At 40.1% G+C, this 19,182-nt stretch overlaps 1 protein-coding gene and 1 pseudogene across 3 annotated transcripts in view; both read left to right on the top strand.

The window, feature by feature from the left end:
* LOC119656739 (teneurin-a) overlaps positions 1–19,182 on the top strand; it is a 769,843-nt gene that overhangs the window by 642,006 nt on the left and 108,655 nt on the right. The window lies entirely within an intron of this gene.
* LOC119656891 lies at positions 9,723–10,195 on the top strand (annotated as a pseudogene).

Genomic DNA, 19,182 nt, shown 5'->3' with positions numbered 1-19,182 from the left:
CTTGTTTTTTGGGGGTGGGTGGCATGAGTCTGCTTTAACGTACGGGGCAATTCCTCACACTTGCTCGCCTGCTTACTTCCCGCAGCCGGCCCGCCGTCACTTATTCCTGATTTTACAAGGTATTCTGATGGGTGTTTTTCCTATGAACAAGAGTGTTTTCCACCAAAATATATCTGTGTAAACTTTTTAAATTATATTATCTGCAGTTTATTTATGCGAAAATTTTTGTTTTGTCGCTTCTCCTAGGCGAAAACGGAAATTATGTTTAAAATCCTCTTAGCTACTTACAGAGTGTGCTGGGTACATATATTAACACGTATAGGCAAGCGAGAGGTTTAATTAAAAGACTTTCAATTAAATTTCGTATATACTTTCTTGCGTATTTGCATTGTTCATCAGATATTATTACTGTTAACCTCAAGGCAAAGATTTTGCAAAATATTAAGAATTCCGAAGATCTGTTTATTTATGAATATAATACGAGGCTTAGAGAAAAGCGGATATTGAGGACTCTAAAATAAATAATTGAAAATATAAACATATATATAATTGAAAATATAAACATCGGAAAAAGTAAACTGTGAGCGAAACACCTTAAGAGGCTTGCGTCTATCCTATGGCAAAGTTACAATTCACAAATGAATGAATTTTTTGCTCAATAATTGTGATGGACTTACTTTTGATTCCAGCCGAATATTAATTAAAAAATAGGTGGTAATTAATAAATCGACGAATGTGCCAAAAATATGGACTCTGCTATTTCGCCGGATACCTGCTACAACCATTCATGCAATTTTCAATTTATATCAGTGATCATGAAAGTACTCAACTTTCCAAAAAGTCAGTAGAAAATATTGTGACAGACTGGAGGACGTTTATGATAGTGAAAAACTTTGTTATTGTTTGAATATGCTGCAAAGAGTTCCAAATTTTTTAAACATGATCATTACGATCAAAAATACAAAGTAATTGATTTCGAAAGTAGGATAGTCCATCCAATAATATCCTCCGTAGATTATAGCGCGTTAAATCTCTCTCTCTTACAAGCCATCAATGCAGATTTCTGGAATGGAAAAATCTACTCTCTCGACTATTTTGCACCATATTTTTCTAGGATGACTATTCCACTGCACTGATGAAGTTGTCGGCCTCCTTTAATCTGTGATTCGTCCAATCAGTAAGTATAAGTCAGTGCCCAAAGAGTGCGAGATTTTGACCCCCTAAAACCACCTCTCGTCAAGCTACGACCGAAATTTCCCCATCCAGCAGCTTAAATTGATAACGATAGGAAGAGACCCCGCAGTCAACCCAAGCACCTTGCTTAGGTTTCCGGAGGAACTGACTGTTCCTCAATGTTCTTAGGCGGGCTTTCTTTTATATTAGTAAGTCATTTGGGTTTACTCTTTTCAGTCGTCTCGTCATACTTGAGGTATCTGTCAATTTTTCGACTCAGTTATTATCATGTGAACGTAATCGCTGGCTGCATGCCCTTTGATGATTTCACTAACTATCCATATTCTCAGACCCCTACACAAATCCTCTTTATGTCTCCTACTGTCTAAGATCTTTGTTTCGAAACGTCTTCATGTTAATTTTGCTTATTTCATCGCAGTCCCAAAGCTGTAGGACGTACGTTCACATGAATTTTAGGATGAGCTTGTAACTTTGCAGCTCGTTGTCGACAATAAGTTGAGAATTCCGCCCCAATAGCCAGTACATGTGTCTATATCTAACATTTAACTCTTCCTTGCATTTTAGAATGTGTCCTTTCCAACTGAGCTTACCATCGATTGTTATACCGAAATGTTTGACCTGATTCGTCCGGGATCTCAAACAATTCTTCCGGGAGGTCCCTATGCAATTTATACAGCACATCTTAATGCCATGCTTTATCGAACGTCTGAACGATATCAATAAAAATAGCTGGCCTGACCTGATTTTTCCCATTCCGTTTTCAATCGGAGTTGTGGTCCTTTGCACCTGTTGAATTGTGGAATGCTTTTCGGGGAGACCAAATTGGGGAGCCTTATACCAGCTTTCGATCCCAAATAATTTGTTTAAATCTCTTAAGGAGAGCCTTTCAAATAAATGGCAGTAGCGGGGAGTAGCAATATTGGCCGATGCGATTCAACTCAACTTGGCTACTGGTTGAGAAACCATTTTAACTTCGGCAAATTTCCATTATCGAGGAACATGTTTTAATCTTTTTCTTTCTGCTTCTACTTGCATGCGGTAGCGCAGTCGACTCATATAGATTGGATTCGAAATTATTCTCAGTCAAAGGTTTGATCCGACTGAAACCCAAGGAATACCAAACCACCGACATTAGATGGTGATCCGACTTGGATATTCAGGTCAGCCTCAGCTAGAGATTTCTTTGAATTACATAACCATACTATCGACGATGACTCTCTTGGTATATTTCCATGATCGGACCAATCAATCCACACGTGATCATTGCGTGTTATGCCACTATTCCTGCGCAACATGTTCGCGTCTCCAATAACGTGACGGAGTATCAGTTTCGCTATCTTGTTCGAATCCTGATCAGGGTCTAGGATATTTGTAATTGTCTAAAGGGAATATATATAGCTTGTTCAGAAATTTTATGTTCACCCTATTTTTTGTGCAAAACTTTTTTTTTTACCCGATTTAGACGAAATTTAGTACGCGCATTTTCTATAATAGAAAAGTGAAACGTACGACCCCCAAAACACAGATTTGTTCTAGAGACCATTGTGCGGTGAACAGCCTGGCCAGTAAACTTGAGTTGCCGTTTTTATTCATATATTATTAGTAGTATTATTTAGTCAGCATTCAACAATTTTAAATTCAAAAGATGCAAAACCTTATTCGTTATTTCAATCTGGGCACAACATACTCATATCAATAATTGTGTTTAATTATATCTAAAATTATCTCTCCATTTATTAAATTTAGCCCGAAAGGATTTGTGTATTTCTTAGATTATCCGGTTGGTATGCCATCTGCAGCACCCTAGGAAAAAATGCAGGGTCTTTTTCGGGCTGTTTTTAGAGCTCAAAACATGCCTGAAGTGGACGTTTTTTTGGTCGACTGTCAGAAGTTGAGGGGCAAACTTGGCTATAACTCTTCTTATGTGCAAATCTTTGGAATTGAATTGATCTTCATAATATTCCAGACATCTTATAGAGTTTATCAATAGTTCGGCGATGATCTTCATGAACGAGGGCATTGATTTTGTCGACGCTTTCACCGCTTCTTGATGTTGAGGGCGTCCTGAACGGAGTTGATCTTTAATTGACTTTTCCCCAGTTTTAAAACGTGAAAATCACTTCTAGGCTCTAGTTTTACTTAGACAGTCTTAAGCATTACAATAGTTTCTGGCGTCGATTTCCACAACACGAAACAAAATTACACAGCCGTGCATTGTTCCGTACAATCTGCCAGCACGTTTTCTACGAAATGGAAAAAGTTGTCTTACCAAAAAAACTCTCAACCGCAAATCAATGCACTGACAGCAAAAACTTCGCACACCAATGGGTTTGAACAATGGGTTCCCTTCCTCTTTGCCCCGTTTTACTATGAGGGATAGAAAATTGTCTGAACGGGTCAGTGGTTAGAGCACTAAGCTTTCGTAGCGGAAGGTCGTGTTTCAAATCTCACTGGTGACATGTGTATAGTGACTGGATGTCGGAATGAAGTGCTCTAACAGGCTTCAAGGCCCTGATCTAATTGGATTGTCGCGCCAACGATGTTTATTGTAGAGGATTGCCCTAGAGGATTTGGAGTCCTACGCTAAAAATATGGCCTTAAGGAAGATAATGGACGGAAGCGCCATTACTTTTTGAGACGAAAATGAGTGTCGCCGCACACCCTAAAACGCAAGTCTGCTGAGATCACAGCAATTGACATATATCGATCTCATAATTTTACTATTAGAACTGAAACCTATCTAAACCTCAACGTGTTCGAAAACACAACATTCCAGAGTCCATTCGTTTGAATCTTAACTATACCGATCACAAGTCCAACCTGAATAGTCTGGACTTGTGTAACTCCTGTTATGCTTTCAAGTATAAAATAGTAATTATAATCTATGTTGAAGGATTAATTGATTGGTTTTCGCTAAACAGCCTAACTCTCAATTTCTCTTCTTCTCTCTCCTTCCATGGAGGACAGTTTAATTTTCATTACGTGATTCGATGAGTGCTAAAGTTCAGTTGTATCGTGAAACTACAAGATGCGTTTTCAGTCAATGCGATCAGGCAACTATGTTGGTTTAATTCACGTGTGGACTTCACTAATAATACAGGAGGACACTTGCCCGGAAAATGTGTGCTGTACCTGAAGCCAGAATATAAGATAGGAGTAAAAATTCGATCCATTTGTAATCACAATTATCTGCATTTTCAAAACGTAGAACGAATTCAATTGCAATGGTTACCAGAACCACCTCTGCTAATGATCTCCACATGATCTGCCCTCTACTATGCCAGGCAAGTGAGCGGACCTCAGCGAAAATCTTGAGAAAGTAGCAGACTGTGGTTATGAGTGAACTCCGCTGAAGATTCTGGCATTACACTCAATAAGTAATTCACGTTTTGTCTCTTATTTCATTTTGGTTAGCCTCTCAAAATCAGTTGAATCCGCTAATCTTACATTATTTTTCTGGTTTCGTCTGACTTGTGTTATAGCCTGCTCTTCCTCTGATGTTCCGCTGGGCCATCCCATGATGCAGACTCGTGTATAGTTGCATTTCATTTTGCAAATTTTCTTCAGCCCTTTATTTCTTTTTCTGCGCAGTAATTATCTTGCCTTTTTCATCTTCATTTATCCATCCCTTTTTGATCATAACTTAGCGAGCCATTGCTGTCTGCTCATAATTCTCCAAAGACTTGTCATTTAAAAATTAGGTCCTTTTAAACTCGTTCTCAGAAATGAACAGGAGAAAAGTTCTTAAAAAATTGATATTTGAATGCCCCCGTGTTTGTTAACAGCAGCAAACCAACTATATACCAACTGTCAGCCAACTGGTTATTGACATTTTTAGTCGATCTGGTATCCATTGGCTACTCACGTTGACTGGTGAAAGTCCACTTGTTGTTCCCGTAACGCTACCATCAACTCATTCATGCAATAGTTAATCCTTTGAACCATCTATCTCATAGTAGATTTAGAAAGGCAATAAAAACCAACCCCACTACTGAAAGAGACAAAGGCTAAAGACGTAGAAGAAGAGGAGGAAGGCAGTCAAATAGAAAAGTCTCTGGAATTAATTTTTAAACAATAAATAAAAATGTAAATTGCAATAATTGTGGATTCTAGAATATAATAAAGTAACTAGGACTAGGATGGTACTATGCTGTAGGAAGTGAAAGTGGCGAGGGCAACTTAGAACAGGGACCCTCTTTGAGCAGTAAAAGAAACAGGCACTACACAGGAAAAATACTATGCCTACGAAAAATAGGGTAGCGGCTCTGTGAGTGAATATCTGAGTCAAATCGGTATAATAATGGCCGAATTAGGGTAATAATCCTAGGCTCATCCAGCATACGACCATTATCATCTTGAAATAAAATGCTCTCACTCTTCAATACCTAGTATCTAATCTTAGTATCTAATATCTGCGCAACTTGCCATCTGGTATTAAGTATTCTCCCTGGTGTTCCGACCAACTTTGTATAAGTGCCGAACACTTCTTAGACAGTGTATGGAGGTTTCGGCACACTCCGTACATAACCAACACTCTGTGTCCACAGATATCTCTAGCTTCCCCAGGTGCTAGTGTAGTTGACTGTGGCCAGTGGGTATTCCCACTACAATCCGGAGATTCTTTTTGGTGAGGTTTAGACAGTCCTTCGTTCGTATTCCCCAATAATCACCATAAAGTGGTCCATTCGTGGTAGAATTGCCCAGCATAAAAATTTAGTCCAATTGTATATATCCAAAACTTTTAATTGTGTAAGGAAAGAAAGCTATTTGATCAATCAGGTTATCGCTATCCTATTACTGGAAGTCAGTTCAATTTTATAAACTCGCTTATCTTTGAAAGAAAATTGCAATGCTTATTTAAACCCCATTTCAGTACTTCTCCTTGACTAGAGCAGGTAAGCCTAGACATGATTGTTATAGCCACTCAACTTTATTCAAAGTGAATTACATATATACCAAAAACCCAACCTAAAGTCGGTCTTTATATTTATAAGAAAGTCACTCATACAGATTGTAAATAGTAGCCCCAAATGTGGTTCAATTTCGTCTAGAAACTGTTTCTCCTCACTTAAGTAATTACTTTTTTTAAAAGAACCTAAATTCTTTATTCCTGTCGAACAATTATTTCCTTAAATGTAACTCTAATGGACTACAAGAACTTTTCGAAATTTGTTCCCAGGGGTTCTGTCAAGATGTTTAAGGGTTGTGCACCACGTTGGGCGCCATTTGTCACAGACACTTCAATTAAGTTCTTTAGTGTACTTTTATCATTTTTCGTCAAACGTGACCGAATTAGACTGGATATCTCGAAAACGAAGGAGCATGCTGAACTCCACATTCGCTTTGAGTGACAAAAGGGTAGTCCACATTATTCAGGTCAATTTGAACGCACAAAGAAATTCTTGATGGAGTCTTTTTCTCGAGAAGTCAGCAAGGAGCCTCCGAGTGCTTTGCCACAATGTAGCAAGCCGAATATTTTTGAATTCTAAGCTCTGGGTTCGTTCATATTTTCAATGTCGTAGAGAAGAGGGAGCTTTTGATATTTTGGAAGATGCGTATTTTTTCTGGAAGTATAATGTTGCCATTATCATAATTGTCATGCGAATTTCTCCATAAGTTGTGATAACTTCACAGTTGGACAACAAAAATAGTCATCAATATTTGATACTTCAGAAGAGTTGAGTTAGCCACGTACTCAGTCACCTCTTACCTTTCTGAAATATTCCCAGATAACTCCATTTACGTTTAGAGACAGTAATATTCGTATAATTTCTAGTTAGCTGCTTATCATTATTATCAAGGGCGCAACGACCAGTGTCCGGTCTAGGCCTGCCTTAATAAGAAATTTCAGACATCCTAGTAGCTGCCTGGCGCCCTAGTTTGTGGTATTGCTCCATCTGAGCCCTGGTCCGTCGCATCTTTTTTTTTGTACCATAACTACTACCCCTAGTGACTTCCTGGACTGGATCATTTTCACCCATGTGGAGATAACCCGCCTCACAAAACCCACTGACCCGGATTTATTCACAACTCAACGACGGTCATGACATCGCTTAAAAAAATCCTCCTGATATACGCCTCTGATAGAGGGTCCATAATTCTTCGAAGTATTTCCTTCTGGCTTCCTACGGCTTCACTTATGCCCACAAAATGTTGGAGTCAATATAGGAATTTCTTCTTCCAAATTTTATTTCCCAAGTTGTTGTATCTGCCTCCCTTTCAACGCACTGTTGTTGATTTCTTCAAATGGAAGGCATTTAGGGTTGACCCGGATAAAACGTACAAAATTATACAAAGTTTTGTTGATCGTGTAGGTATAACATTGTAGTTATTAGAGGTTAAAATATCGGTATGAAAAGCTTCACGCAGGCGCTTATCAGAAAAATATGCGAACAGGAGAAAATCCCAGATGACAGATTTATTTATTTTAACCTAGGAAAATGGCGGAGCATTTTGTTGCTCCATCCGACCTGCAAAAAAGTATCAAGGATGTCATCAGGGATTATCAAAGCAAGCAGCATCCAAATTTGGCATTTAATAAGAAGCCGACGCTCCATCGTAGACAGCTACTCAATGTTGGTATCTATTTAATATACGTCGCTATAAAACAGTTATACCTGAGCATTGCAGACAAACTCTACTGTACAACATCATGGTTTACTCCAGAAAACCAATTTCACAACTGACGGCTGTTGTTCGTCATTCATTCATTGACTTGAATTTAAAAATTAATGAAATTTTATTGGGCTAGATAATTTTTCACATGCATCTCATGACGCAGTGTGGCAACTGATCTTCTATGCGCACGGGATGCCTGGCCTTTGAAGCGGTGAATTTTTCCACCAGCGGTCGCCAAGTAACCCCCCCCCCTTTCCAAATAATCTGCAAGAGCAGGGTGCATTGTGATTTTTCTGACACTCTCGAGGCTCGCTCGTTCGTTTCTTACCGGTATCACGTTCGCTATAATAGCTAATGAACGCTTGTTTTACACATGCAGCTGAGACGCTGGTAATCCGGTCCCGAGCGGACTGCGAAAAAGTCTATCGACTACCCGTATAATACTTCAAAAGGTCTTCGTGAATGCGAATACGAGTGTAGATCCTTGTTCTGGAACACATTGCCCTCCCTATGCGCTGTTAGTATTTGCTGCAATCAATTCATCTAGTCACCGAAATTGTGGAACCCGCACATCGACATCAGTGGGTATAACTCCTACAGGGATTCGCAAAGATGTTCCATACGTCCACTAATGCGTCTTGATAAGTGTTCATAATCTGAATAGAAATGAGTCGAGGATTTCTGTCTCCTTATTTTTTCCTTTAGGCATTCTATTGTGCTGTCGCTCATGCAACCAGTCTGTGGATGATATGCCCTGATCCCTGCTCCTTCATAACCGATTAAATTAACTACCCTGATCAGTGGTGACGACCTCCGACCATTTAAAAAGGCATATCAACTGTCAATAGAACCATTCCTACTGGGTTGCCTGCATTGGCCGGTTAAAAAAGGACCACCCCTGGTCAGCGCGTGAAACGGTCCATTACGGTGATCCCATAGCGATATCCGTTGAATGGTCGCAGATGGTCCACTATATCGAGGTCTATGTGTTGGAATCGGCGCTCTGCTACAGAAAACTTAAAGTTTTCTTTTTGTATATATCGACCGACTTTGCGGGTTTGCCATGCTAGGGCCATTCGCACTGATTTCATGATACGGCAAATAATTTTTTTTAATTATGTCACTCTTGCATCGGACTCTGGAGTTGGGTGCTTCGTAGACCATGTTGCATATTTGCTGAATGTAAGGTCGTGCAATTCCTCTCGAAAGATCGCAATACTCGTATGCTATTGCAGTTGAATTGTCGATCTAGATGGGGTGCAGGGTAAACTTTTGTATTTGAGCCTAGAAGATCTTACAATTCTTCATCGGCATATTCAGTACTCCATATACGTTAATGATGCTTGGGATTTCTATTCTTCTCTTTTACGGCCACACTCATTTTTTCCTTGCCTATTACATGCTGGATCTCCGTACTGAACTACGCTTTGAAATGCAATTAAGGCATATTCCTAGGGTATGCTTTGCCTGATCGCTAATTGAAGCGATGCATGAGTGCTCAGGCAGTCGTAGATTTCCCAAGCTAAAACTTATCAGCTCCCATTGAACGCTGATTAGCTAGTCCACGGAGATGCCAATTGGAAAAATGCCCCTCCTCCAGGGCAATGTCACGCCATTCTTCGATTTGATTCCCCAAATGCTGCTAGTGTCTTTGGAGTCCAGTTAATTGGAATTTGACAATTTTCTTCGACTATCCTTAAATTTTTTTTATGGCGCTTGGATTTCAGCTACTTCATTCGTGAAATGACGGTAAAAATTCACTATGCTCAAAAATTAGATTTTGTTTCGATGTCTGAAGGAGTCATAAGTCTGCTCTTCACTTGATGGTCTCTTCGACCACCCGTCCCTTTTTAAAAAAATTAATGACTTATGTGTGTGTGTGCATATGCGATACCAGTGATACATTCAAGATGACTGGTCGTGGAAAAGGTGGCAAAGGATTGAGAAAAGGAGGTGGAAAGTTCTTCGTGGTAACAACTAAAATATCACAAACCCAGCAATCTGTCGTTTCGCTCGCCGAGGTGGTGTGAAGCGTCATCTTTGAGGAAACTCGTGGTGTCTTGACAGTATTTTGGAAAAGGTTATCCGTGATGCTGTTACATACATTGAATACGTCAAGAGCAAGACCGTCACCGCTATAGATATTGTCTAAGTTCTCAAGCGCTAAGGACAATGCCGAACAATATTGCTCAACGAGAATTGCAGAATATTGTGGATGCAGTCGCTGGACCGCCGCCATTCGCCTGTCGCATTTTTGGTGCCATGTTTAGTGGACTCGCGGACTGTTGGTCGGTTTGCAAATTCTTTGAATCCACCTCCATTGAAACTCCTGTTTCCAGTGACTATAAAAGTCTCACTGTCAACAGTGAGATTTCTATTGTAACCTTCCGCATGATATCCTAGCTCTCCAAACGCTGACCCATGCGGACATCAGCGGTCGTTGGGTTTAGATTTTCCCTTATGCTCATCTTAGTAGTTACGTCTATAACTATTCGATTCTCTTAAATCAGTCATCATGCTAGGAAATCCGCTCCAGTAATCGGTTTGCAAATATTGGCGTCGGCTTGCGAAATTCAAGGTCGACACGGACATTTCGAATGCCATGTGTGGTGCTTCTCCACATCCGGCATTGGTTACATGTAGACTGTCCACCTTAAGCGACCGCCTCTCACATTTCTTTGCCACTGGAAACTTTTGAAGTTGCACCTGCCTTCGCATTTGCATGCAACGGTCCCGAGCCATCGCGGTAATAACGTCGAGTCCTTGTTGTAGATTTTCGTTGTTCGTTTCGACGAGTTATATGTTTTAATAATACATCTATGATGTTTTCCACTTATCCGGCCATATTCACTACCTGCCTTCTCCAAGTACCCTATTGACGCGGTCTCATGGCATATTGTGACTGCTGACCTTCTTCGATGAGCCGCTGTCCCTTAACAGTGAGTTTTATTTACAGGACTTAACTGCACAAATTCAAGCTGCAAATAATATAGCACTCTTAACATTGATCGGGCTCGAAAGAGAGGGTAGGATAGTCCCTGTGCCCCTCAGTTTGCTTCTTAATCAAATTATGAAAAAGATCTGTGAAAAAGTGAAGTAAATTGCTGTTTTACTCAATGCAACCGGAGGCGCCCGTTGATGACATTAACATTCTTGGATAAAAACATATTGTGTTCAGCCTTAATTATCTAGCGAAGAAGGTAAGGATGAGAGTAAATTCGAATAAGGCTGCTTTGTCCTTATTGACAGTTTCCATAGGCTTATACATCACATGGCCTAAGCATCAAGGACGAAAATACGATAAACTTATGTGTATGGGCACAATAAAATCCACAATAAAAGCAAAAAATTGGCATTATTGAGCTAATCCTTCGTTCATCAGTTGTAATTGTTATTTGTTCAAACATTTAGATAATTCAATGAGAAAAAAGAAAATTGTTAGTAGTAGTCATCGATGCTGGCATCATGCGTATTTTATTACATCTTCCCCCAAGTTTAATCCCAGTTGTTTTAATGTATCCCTAATTGATACTTTAAGCCATCAGAAGCGGGCAAAACAATTACATTTATCCTCAGCCAAAGGTCCACCTCCTGCTGGGGTTGTTACCCGTCTGCACCAAGTGTCTACATCATAAACACGTTCGCAATTTTTATGTATATCCTCCTTGCGCTATACATTATGAACGAATTTTGCTACTCCATAATGCAATCAGGCATAAACCCTGCAAGGATACATACAAGGCAAAATAAGTTCAATAAAAACAAGAAAATTATTGGCATTATAGATATGTATATTGTCTTCAACAGTAAGAGCATTGGCGTCAGGATAATAGCAACAGGGCTTGGAAGTCTTCGTTACTGTTATCATTATCTTAAAGTGGTGGCATTTCTTTGTGAGCAACACGAAAGAAAAAAGCAGACCAGAAAGGAAAAATATAAGAAAAGAACATGAAAATGTTCATATTACGTGCGTACACGTCGACTACATACTCGTATTGTCCTTCAGTCTGATAATAATAAAAGTATTATTGTTGTTCGAGGACAAAGTGGTTCGGTTCGGTTGGTTGGTTGTTCTTAAACCGAGTAACCGGCAAGCATTTGAAGCCCTACCGCGCCATTCAGGCCACAATACTAAATGCGCCACCCTTTACTTTTTTCCATACATATTGTGCAATCTTTTCTCGGTTTAAACCACTTTGGGGAGCCATTCCCAATCCACAATTCACTCATCTATACATATTAGAGAATGCTGCAGATATGTATGCAATACATATGTGTATTGTGTTGTCTTTTCGCTGCCCCGGGTGGTGTTATGTTTACTTTAAGGACTATTCGTGAAGTCGAGGGTAGCAATTTCGATCCAAATGCTACAGTTTAACTGTTCTCTGGAGTCGAACGAGAGCACTGAATTGTTGATGTTGTTTAGTGTTGTCAATTTATTAGAACTTTCTCTGAGAAGATCAAACTGTTATGAATTTGAGACTCCCAGAAGGTCTCCATAGAGACATCTTTACTAAAACACCCAATCGTAAAAAGAATCTTGAAGTATTCAGTTTTGATCCCTAATTAACTTGCTATGCATTTATGTGGTATATAAATGATATAAGTAAATTACCAAAGCTCCTTAGTATCACCTATATGTGTTTACTGAAGACCTCTAATGTAGCAAATAATATGGCAACTACACCTGCGCTTTAACATTACGGATTGCTGGAAATGGTCGACCTTATATTCTCCTATTCTCCCTCGGCTATTCTACGTCATAGATTGCATAGCATAATAAGCAAAGAAAATGTCAACCTTTGTAGGACAAAGAAAACATTGTACTACCACCTGCACGTTATACTATGCACCGGATGCCGTTAATGCCTCAGTGATTCACCACTCAGCGCCACCGTCACCGGTAGAAGCACTGCTATTTCGAAACATAAATTTATCTACGTCAATAGCCCCTTCCCCAATGCAATATGTTCTACCGAGATACCAAGAGCAGAGGTCAATGTGTGAGCGGAACTCCGCCGATATTCGTTGAAAAACTACCTCTGGCGCACTATACAATGCACATACGGACGATGTTTGCCCAGCGTCTCGCAATATATGAGTACCTGATCAACAACTCGTCCAAACGTGGAATGGTCACTTCATTCAGTATAATCAGTTCTGACCATCGGTTCCCACTGTTAGTCAATCTGGGTGAAATGACGTATTCAACAAATGGCATCTTTTGCGGTCGAGGTATAAACGAACATCTCGAATACAAAGTATACATCCGGCGATTTACTCTCGTTTGTTCTGCTGGGCAGCCGCCAAGGTGAGCGAGCGCTTTCAGTGGGGTGGTCGTGCTACCCACGCTGATGACAAATTAATAACTCGCTAAGATTGACCTCACCATCCAACCTGTTCTGCGGTTCCTAGTTGCCTTGGTTGCTAATGCTTGGCGCAGTGCCATCCATTGGGAATTGGCTTCTACGCCTCGGTTCCGCATCTTTTGCTCCTGATGTTTCCTTTTACAGCTGCAACTACCAAGATCCATACTGTACCCTATCCCACCATTTAGCTTACCACGTTTCTCACTGCTAAATAGGACACTATCTTAATCGAGCCCAGTTTCGTCTTAAGCTTTCGAACCTTGTTCAGATGAATGAAAAGTGCTCCGCATCTTGGGCTGCATCTTGGCATGTGATTCATCGGAACCGAATCTATGGAATTACCTCTACACCCAGCACTGAGCTAGTGACTCCTGATAGAAGTAGTCGTCGGCTGTGTTTAGTGGCTAGTGACTGAAGTAATTTACAGCTTTGTTCCGGGATTGATATTAGCTGCTTTCTACCAAATGAGCTTTATAGTTTAACTTCGAGCCGAACACTAGACTCAGGCAGGGGGTGGTGGAAAAGGGAAGATTATACTAATATAATAATAAAAATTCCAATGAAACCTTTATAATTTTCATCTCTGCCCCGTTTTTTCCTCATAGGTTTGACCGTATTCGCTGATTTCTCTCTACTTTTTAAGGTATTCCAGTGAAAACCAAAAAATGAATGATGTGTTCATCGATTGAAACGTAAACAGTTTACAGTTTCCACCGCGTTGTTCGAAGCACTATCTCAATTTTATGTTTAATAAGTTCCAGGCAAAGCTTTCTCATCCATATTGTCTCACTCTCCTAAATTTCGATTTCATAAGGAGACTAGTAACGTCATAGTCTCGACAACGGCTTGTAGTCGAAGATTATATTTAACATATGATTTGGAGCTTGTGATGCAATTAAAGGTTCACAAAGTTGAACTCGTCCTTGATAGCATGAGTCGCAAGCGTGCAGTACCTCCTTCATCAAACGATTCTTTCGCTATCATCACCATAACCACTTTAGACGTGCCCTTATAAACTTTCCGGGCTGGATCATTCTCATCCATACGGACTAAGTGCCCCGCCCACCGTAACCTGTTGAGCCACAACCAGACGGTCGTGGTATCGCTCATCACTTTCGTCGTTATGTAGGCTACAGAATCGTCCATCCTCATGTAGGGAGCCAAAGATTCGTTGGAGGATTCTTCTCTCGAACGCGGCCAAGAGTTCGTAGTTTTTTTTTGCTAAGAACCCTAGTCTCCGAAGAATACATAAGAACCGGCAAGATCACAGTCTCATACACTAGGAGCTTTGACCATATGGTCAGACGTTTCGAGCGAAACAGGTTTTGGAAGCTGAAATAGGCTCTGTTGGCTACTAACCACCGTGCACCGATTTCACCGTAATAGCTGTTATCGGTTGTGATTTTTGACCCTAGATAGGAGAAATTTTCAACGATTTCAAAGTTGTCGTCTTCTCCCTTCATTGCTTTCGTTTGACCAGTGCGATTCAATGTTGTTCATTCTTTTGGTTAGTGGATATAGTCATGCTTACCATATAATCTCCTTAGACTCTTCTCATTCGCATACTACACGTTCCTTAGTTTCAGCCGATTCTTGAGAGCTATACAAATTTCCTCTATGATGGAGATGCCATCAGACCTTTACATTTTATTGCAACTAATGTTGAACTGATGCGAATGGTTGCCGAGTGATGTTCTTTTACAAATCGTGCTCACTCTTTTTTTCTGGATAGTTCGAAGAGATGTCTTCCATTCTGTGTTCGTCTGATTTGTGTAACATGTGGTGTTATTATGGCTTCGCTATTGAATTTCTTCTCCCTTTTACCTCGGATCTTCCTTGGTTTAAATATAGTTCCAAATGCGCTTGTATCTCTTTCTTTGCCGGTTGCTCTGGCCCTAACATTGGACAAACTTTTGGTAGATGTTTCCTCCGTGTTTTTAAGCCCGCTGATATTGAGCGAAAATCAGAAAGCAAAATCAAGGCGGGGAAAATATGCAAATGGGTGCAAATCCGCAAAGATGGAGGAGTTTACGAGGTTACGTACACCAGTTTCTCGGTACGATGATTGAGTTGAGTATCAGCCTCTCAACCTCGTTGCCCGGAGTTTCAATCCCAATTGTCGTCCATGATTGTTTTTGTCTTTGTGCTTATACGTACGGCATTAACGAAAGGCTATGGATCGGATCCCCTTTACTCCTACTGAATAGGAGACATGTCCAATCACTGTCAAAGGAGAGAAGACATCTGTGAAAAGCGACGCAAAGATCTGTAACTTTGCTACCCTCCACGAAAGATCTGGTTGATCCTTGGAGAATTCCACCACAGACAATACTTGAAACTCAAAAGAGAGATGTATTTAAAATTAGAAAAAATAGAAAATTAAAACAGTTACTAACTGTCCCCAGGCTTGAGCACCTTCGACAAGCTGAGGGTGTGCTAATAAGGAGCAAATGTCCTAAAATGTTGTAAAATGTCACTGCATTGAATTTATAACTTTAACGATGACCAATTAATTAAGTTAACTATTGCACACGGCAAGAACAGAGCCGCACCTAGCTAGAGCTAACTTCACTGGAGAAATTTGGCGACTATAATCATTCAAGTCCACCTCTACCGGAATGCCCGTCCACACACACTTCCACGGCACATTTTTATCCAAATTCGGTATTCTTCACCTCCAGTGTTTGAAATCCAAATAAGAGAGGCTGTTTTTTCTCGAAGTAAAATATACAGAGTTCTGCGCTCATGGTAGCAACGAAGGTAGGTTAACGATTTCCAACCACCAAATTCATAGGTTTGGGGTGTTTGCATCCTTTGCCGCCGCCTCCTATGATAAGGCGCATAAGTCAAACAAAGTTCAAAGCCAAACGAATTTGCTTCAAATTGAAATGTGTTGAAATAAAGCACCGAAATCAATATCGAGGGCATCCTCACGTTCACCTTACGCTGCCCTCCTACATAATCCCAAAAACCCGAAAATCAATGTTCAAAAATAAAGAAGTCTCACAATTTCACTGATAAGTTAACCTTTAAAGGACTATACATTCATGCATAGAAACAGGCACCACATCAAAATGTATCTGGTTAATATAACTGTGCAATCCTAAAATTCCCGAAATTATCATATCTACCAGGCCTCTCGCGAAAGTCCTGCAAACACAACATCGGCAACCCGAAACCTCCTTCAAAGTAGCATTCAACTCCCGACAGACACAGACGTTGTCGTCGTTGAAAATAAAATATTCTCTCTCCCCGGCATGTAAGGCTCATTTCTTGCATTCATTCACCCACTCATTCAAGCAACAAACAATATTAGATTTTCATTTTTTCTCCATTTTTTCCCATCCGTGCCAGTGAATGAGGCAAGAATAGAAACAAAGCCCAAGCAAAAATAACAAAAGGAACGAGCAAATTTTTCCCTCATTTTTGTGTACATAAGATTTGAGCCTAAATGTCGCGTAAGGCTGACTACAGCTCGAGTGTCCTCCCATCATATCCGGCTTTGCTTCCCCAAACCTAATATTTCTCCCCTTCAGCTGGCTAAGGGCGCGAAACCCAACTTGAAAACGCTATGTGTTATAAAGCGAAAGGTAGTGTGAGGAGCGGAAGGAAGAACTTCAATTGTTGAATGCATTTAGATTAATCGTGTGGAACTAAGTAAGTGGGATTAAATTTGACGCACAATCGATTGATTTTTGTAGCGATTGGTCGGCCGCTGGCAGGCACTAGATATTCGAGTGGATACTATGACGACATTATTACAAGTTGCTTTGCTGCTCGATGGATTCCGGCCCGGACCGGATATATTGTCCTTAACGCTTTACGATTGTGATACCCTCTCGCCCTGATTGTGTAATAACGAATAGTTCGTGTCCTCGTCCTGGCCAGGGTCGCGCGTTGCCGTCTATCTTATTTCAAATAATTGGATGAAATGAAGTTTGTAGTAAGACACAATAATAACTTGTGATTGTGTCCTAATGAAAATGGCACAAGAGTTCTTGTAGTCGAGACAGTTCCCGGAGGTCTGTGCCATGTCAGACGCAAATGATTGTAATATTGTCGTAAAGTTTTATTGGCTAAACACAATGATATTGCAATATTCGGGATATTCGAGTGAGGAATTGGAGGTGTGGAATGGCAATAAATTGTTCAATGTAATTAGTTGATTTCCGTTGGAGCATTGGAGTATTTTCCCCGGGATATTGATTATGTTTATTTTGGGTACAGAGACCATTAAAGAGGAACCAAATATGAAGCGGAGGAATGAGAGCGATATGCATATTTAAGAAATGATAATGAATCCTGAACTTAGATTCTCATTCCATATTCCTTAATTATTCAATCTGCTTCGAGTGATTGATTGGAGTTTCCAAAGGTTATGTTGTCCTTTTCTCGTTGTCCTTTGGGTTAGACTACTTCCGAAGGTAATTTTTCTGAAAACTTTATTTTCATATCTTCGTCCTTTTGTCTGTGATGAAATTTTCAGATTGCTAGCGCATAAATTCCATCCATCCAACCTAATGAAAAGGTCACAACAAGGAGGAAATTTCAAGTGCATTTTGAATCCCAAACTTATTGTCTTAATGTGTTATTTACCACTTTGGATTAGTTAATATCTACGTTTAAATAAGGTTTACTTCACCTGCTCCCTTAGACAATTAGATTTCAAACAGGCATTCATACAATTTATATACTATATACTATACTTATTTTTCAAAAGAGCTTTGGGTCGCAAGCAGTTCTCATAAATAAAAGGACCTTCGGCTTGACCACTGTGATTTTACGCAGCGATCAATACGAAGGGCAATCGAGTAAAAGAGTAAAGACGGAGCAAAACCGATTTCGACAGTTTTGTGAAGTGCTATGACCAGACCAAGAACATTGGTTGGCTGGTATTAATATCCAATCCAAGCGCCTTTTTTTTCTAGGCCTAGATCCATTTATTTGAATGCAGTGAACCGGTCACATATATTCGAAGTGTCTGACATGAGAAGATGATTTTGTTGTCACATTCTCCGGCGAAGTCATTATGAAGGGCGTCGCCGATCACAAGAGAAGTAGTATAAGCGACAAAATAGAGAATTGTAAGACACCGTCTTGGATGTCAACTTCCTTAAAATTTGAAATAATTGCACCACGAATCATTTACTTCTAGATGTGTCTCTTTTGTATCGCAGGAATGTTTCTCCGATGCAAAAGAAATTTGCACATTGTTCTCCTATAATCGACAGGGTATAGATCTGATGAGTTCAGAATGATCAACCACAGAAAATGGCCCACTCTGAGCAAAACTTTCGAAATTTTCAAGTACTTCAGTATTACTTTGACTAGTGTAATAAGTTTTCAACAGCAGGGGAAACGCAAATGCCGAGTATTCTACTTTGAGATCCAAGCAAACACCCCTATCCTTCAATCCTTAGAATAGTGTTCTAGGATGTTGAAATAGGCATGTACGACAATTCCGCAAAAAATTGCAAGTTGGTCGGCTTCACTCCCTTTTAAGATTTTGTGTGAAACCAATCGAGTCGATGTCTGTCTGTCCGTCTGTCACACCCGATTTATTCGAAAACGGCTGAACCAATTGTCACAAAAATTGGTGAGATCATGTGGCTGTTACCCTTATATTCAACAAGTGCCGCCATTTTGAGTTAAATTTAAGGCGAGGAAGGGGGGATCCCCCCGTATCAAATGAAAAGACTCAATTAATGCTTTTCGAGACTAGTCCCATATTTGACCCCGTGTGAAACTTAAGGGAGTGAGGGCTCAAGACATGACCCCCAAAAAGTGTAACAGATCTCGTTCTCAGAACCTATCCAACCGGAAAATCTGAAAAAAGTCACGAAATCTATCGATATCTGCATAAATAAAGTTAATAATAGTATATTAGCATATTTTAGAAATTTAGCCGGAAACCCCCCTTAAGTCCAAGCTAGAAGTACACTTGGCACTTGTATAAGGAATAACATAAGGCATTACTTTGGGAAGTTTGAAGAAAATCCAA

Source organism: Hermetia illucens, chromosome 5 (genome assembly GCF_905115235.1).
Source record: "Hermetia illucens chromosome 5, iHerIll2.2.curated.20191125, whole genome shotgun sequence".
Taxonomy (NCBI): domain Eukaryota; kingdom Metazoa; phylum Arthropoda; class Insecta; order Diptera; family Stratiomyidae; genus Hermetia; species Hermetia illucens.
Note: the sequence above shows the minus strand (reverse complement) of the source record. Positions and strands in the feature narration are given on the sequence as shown.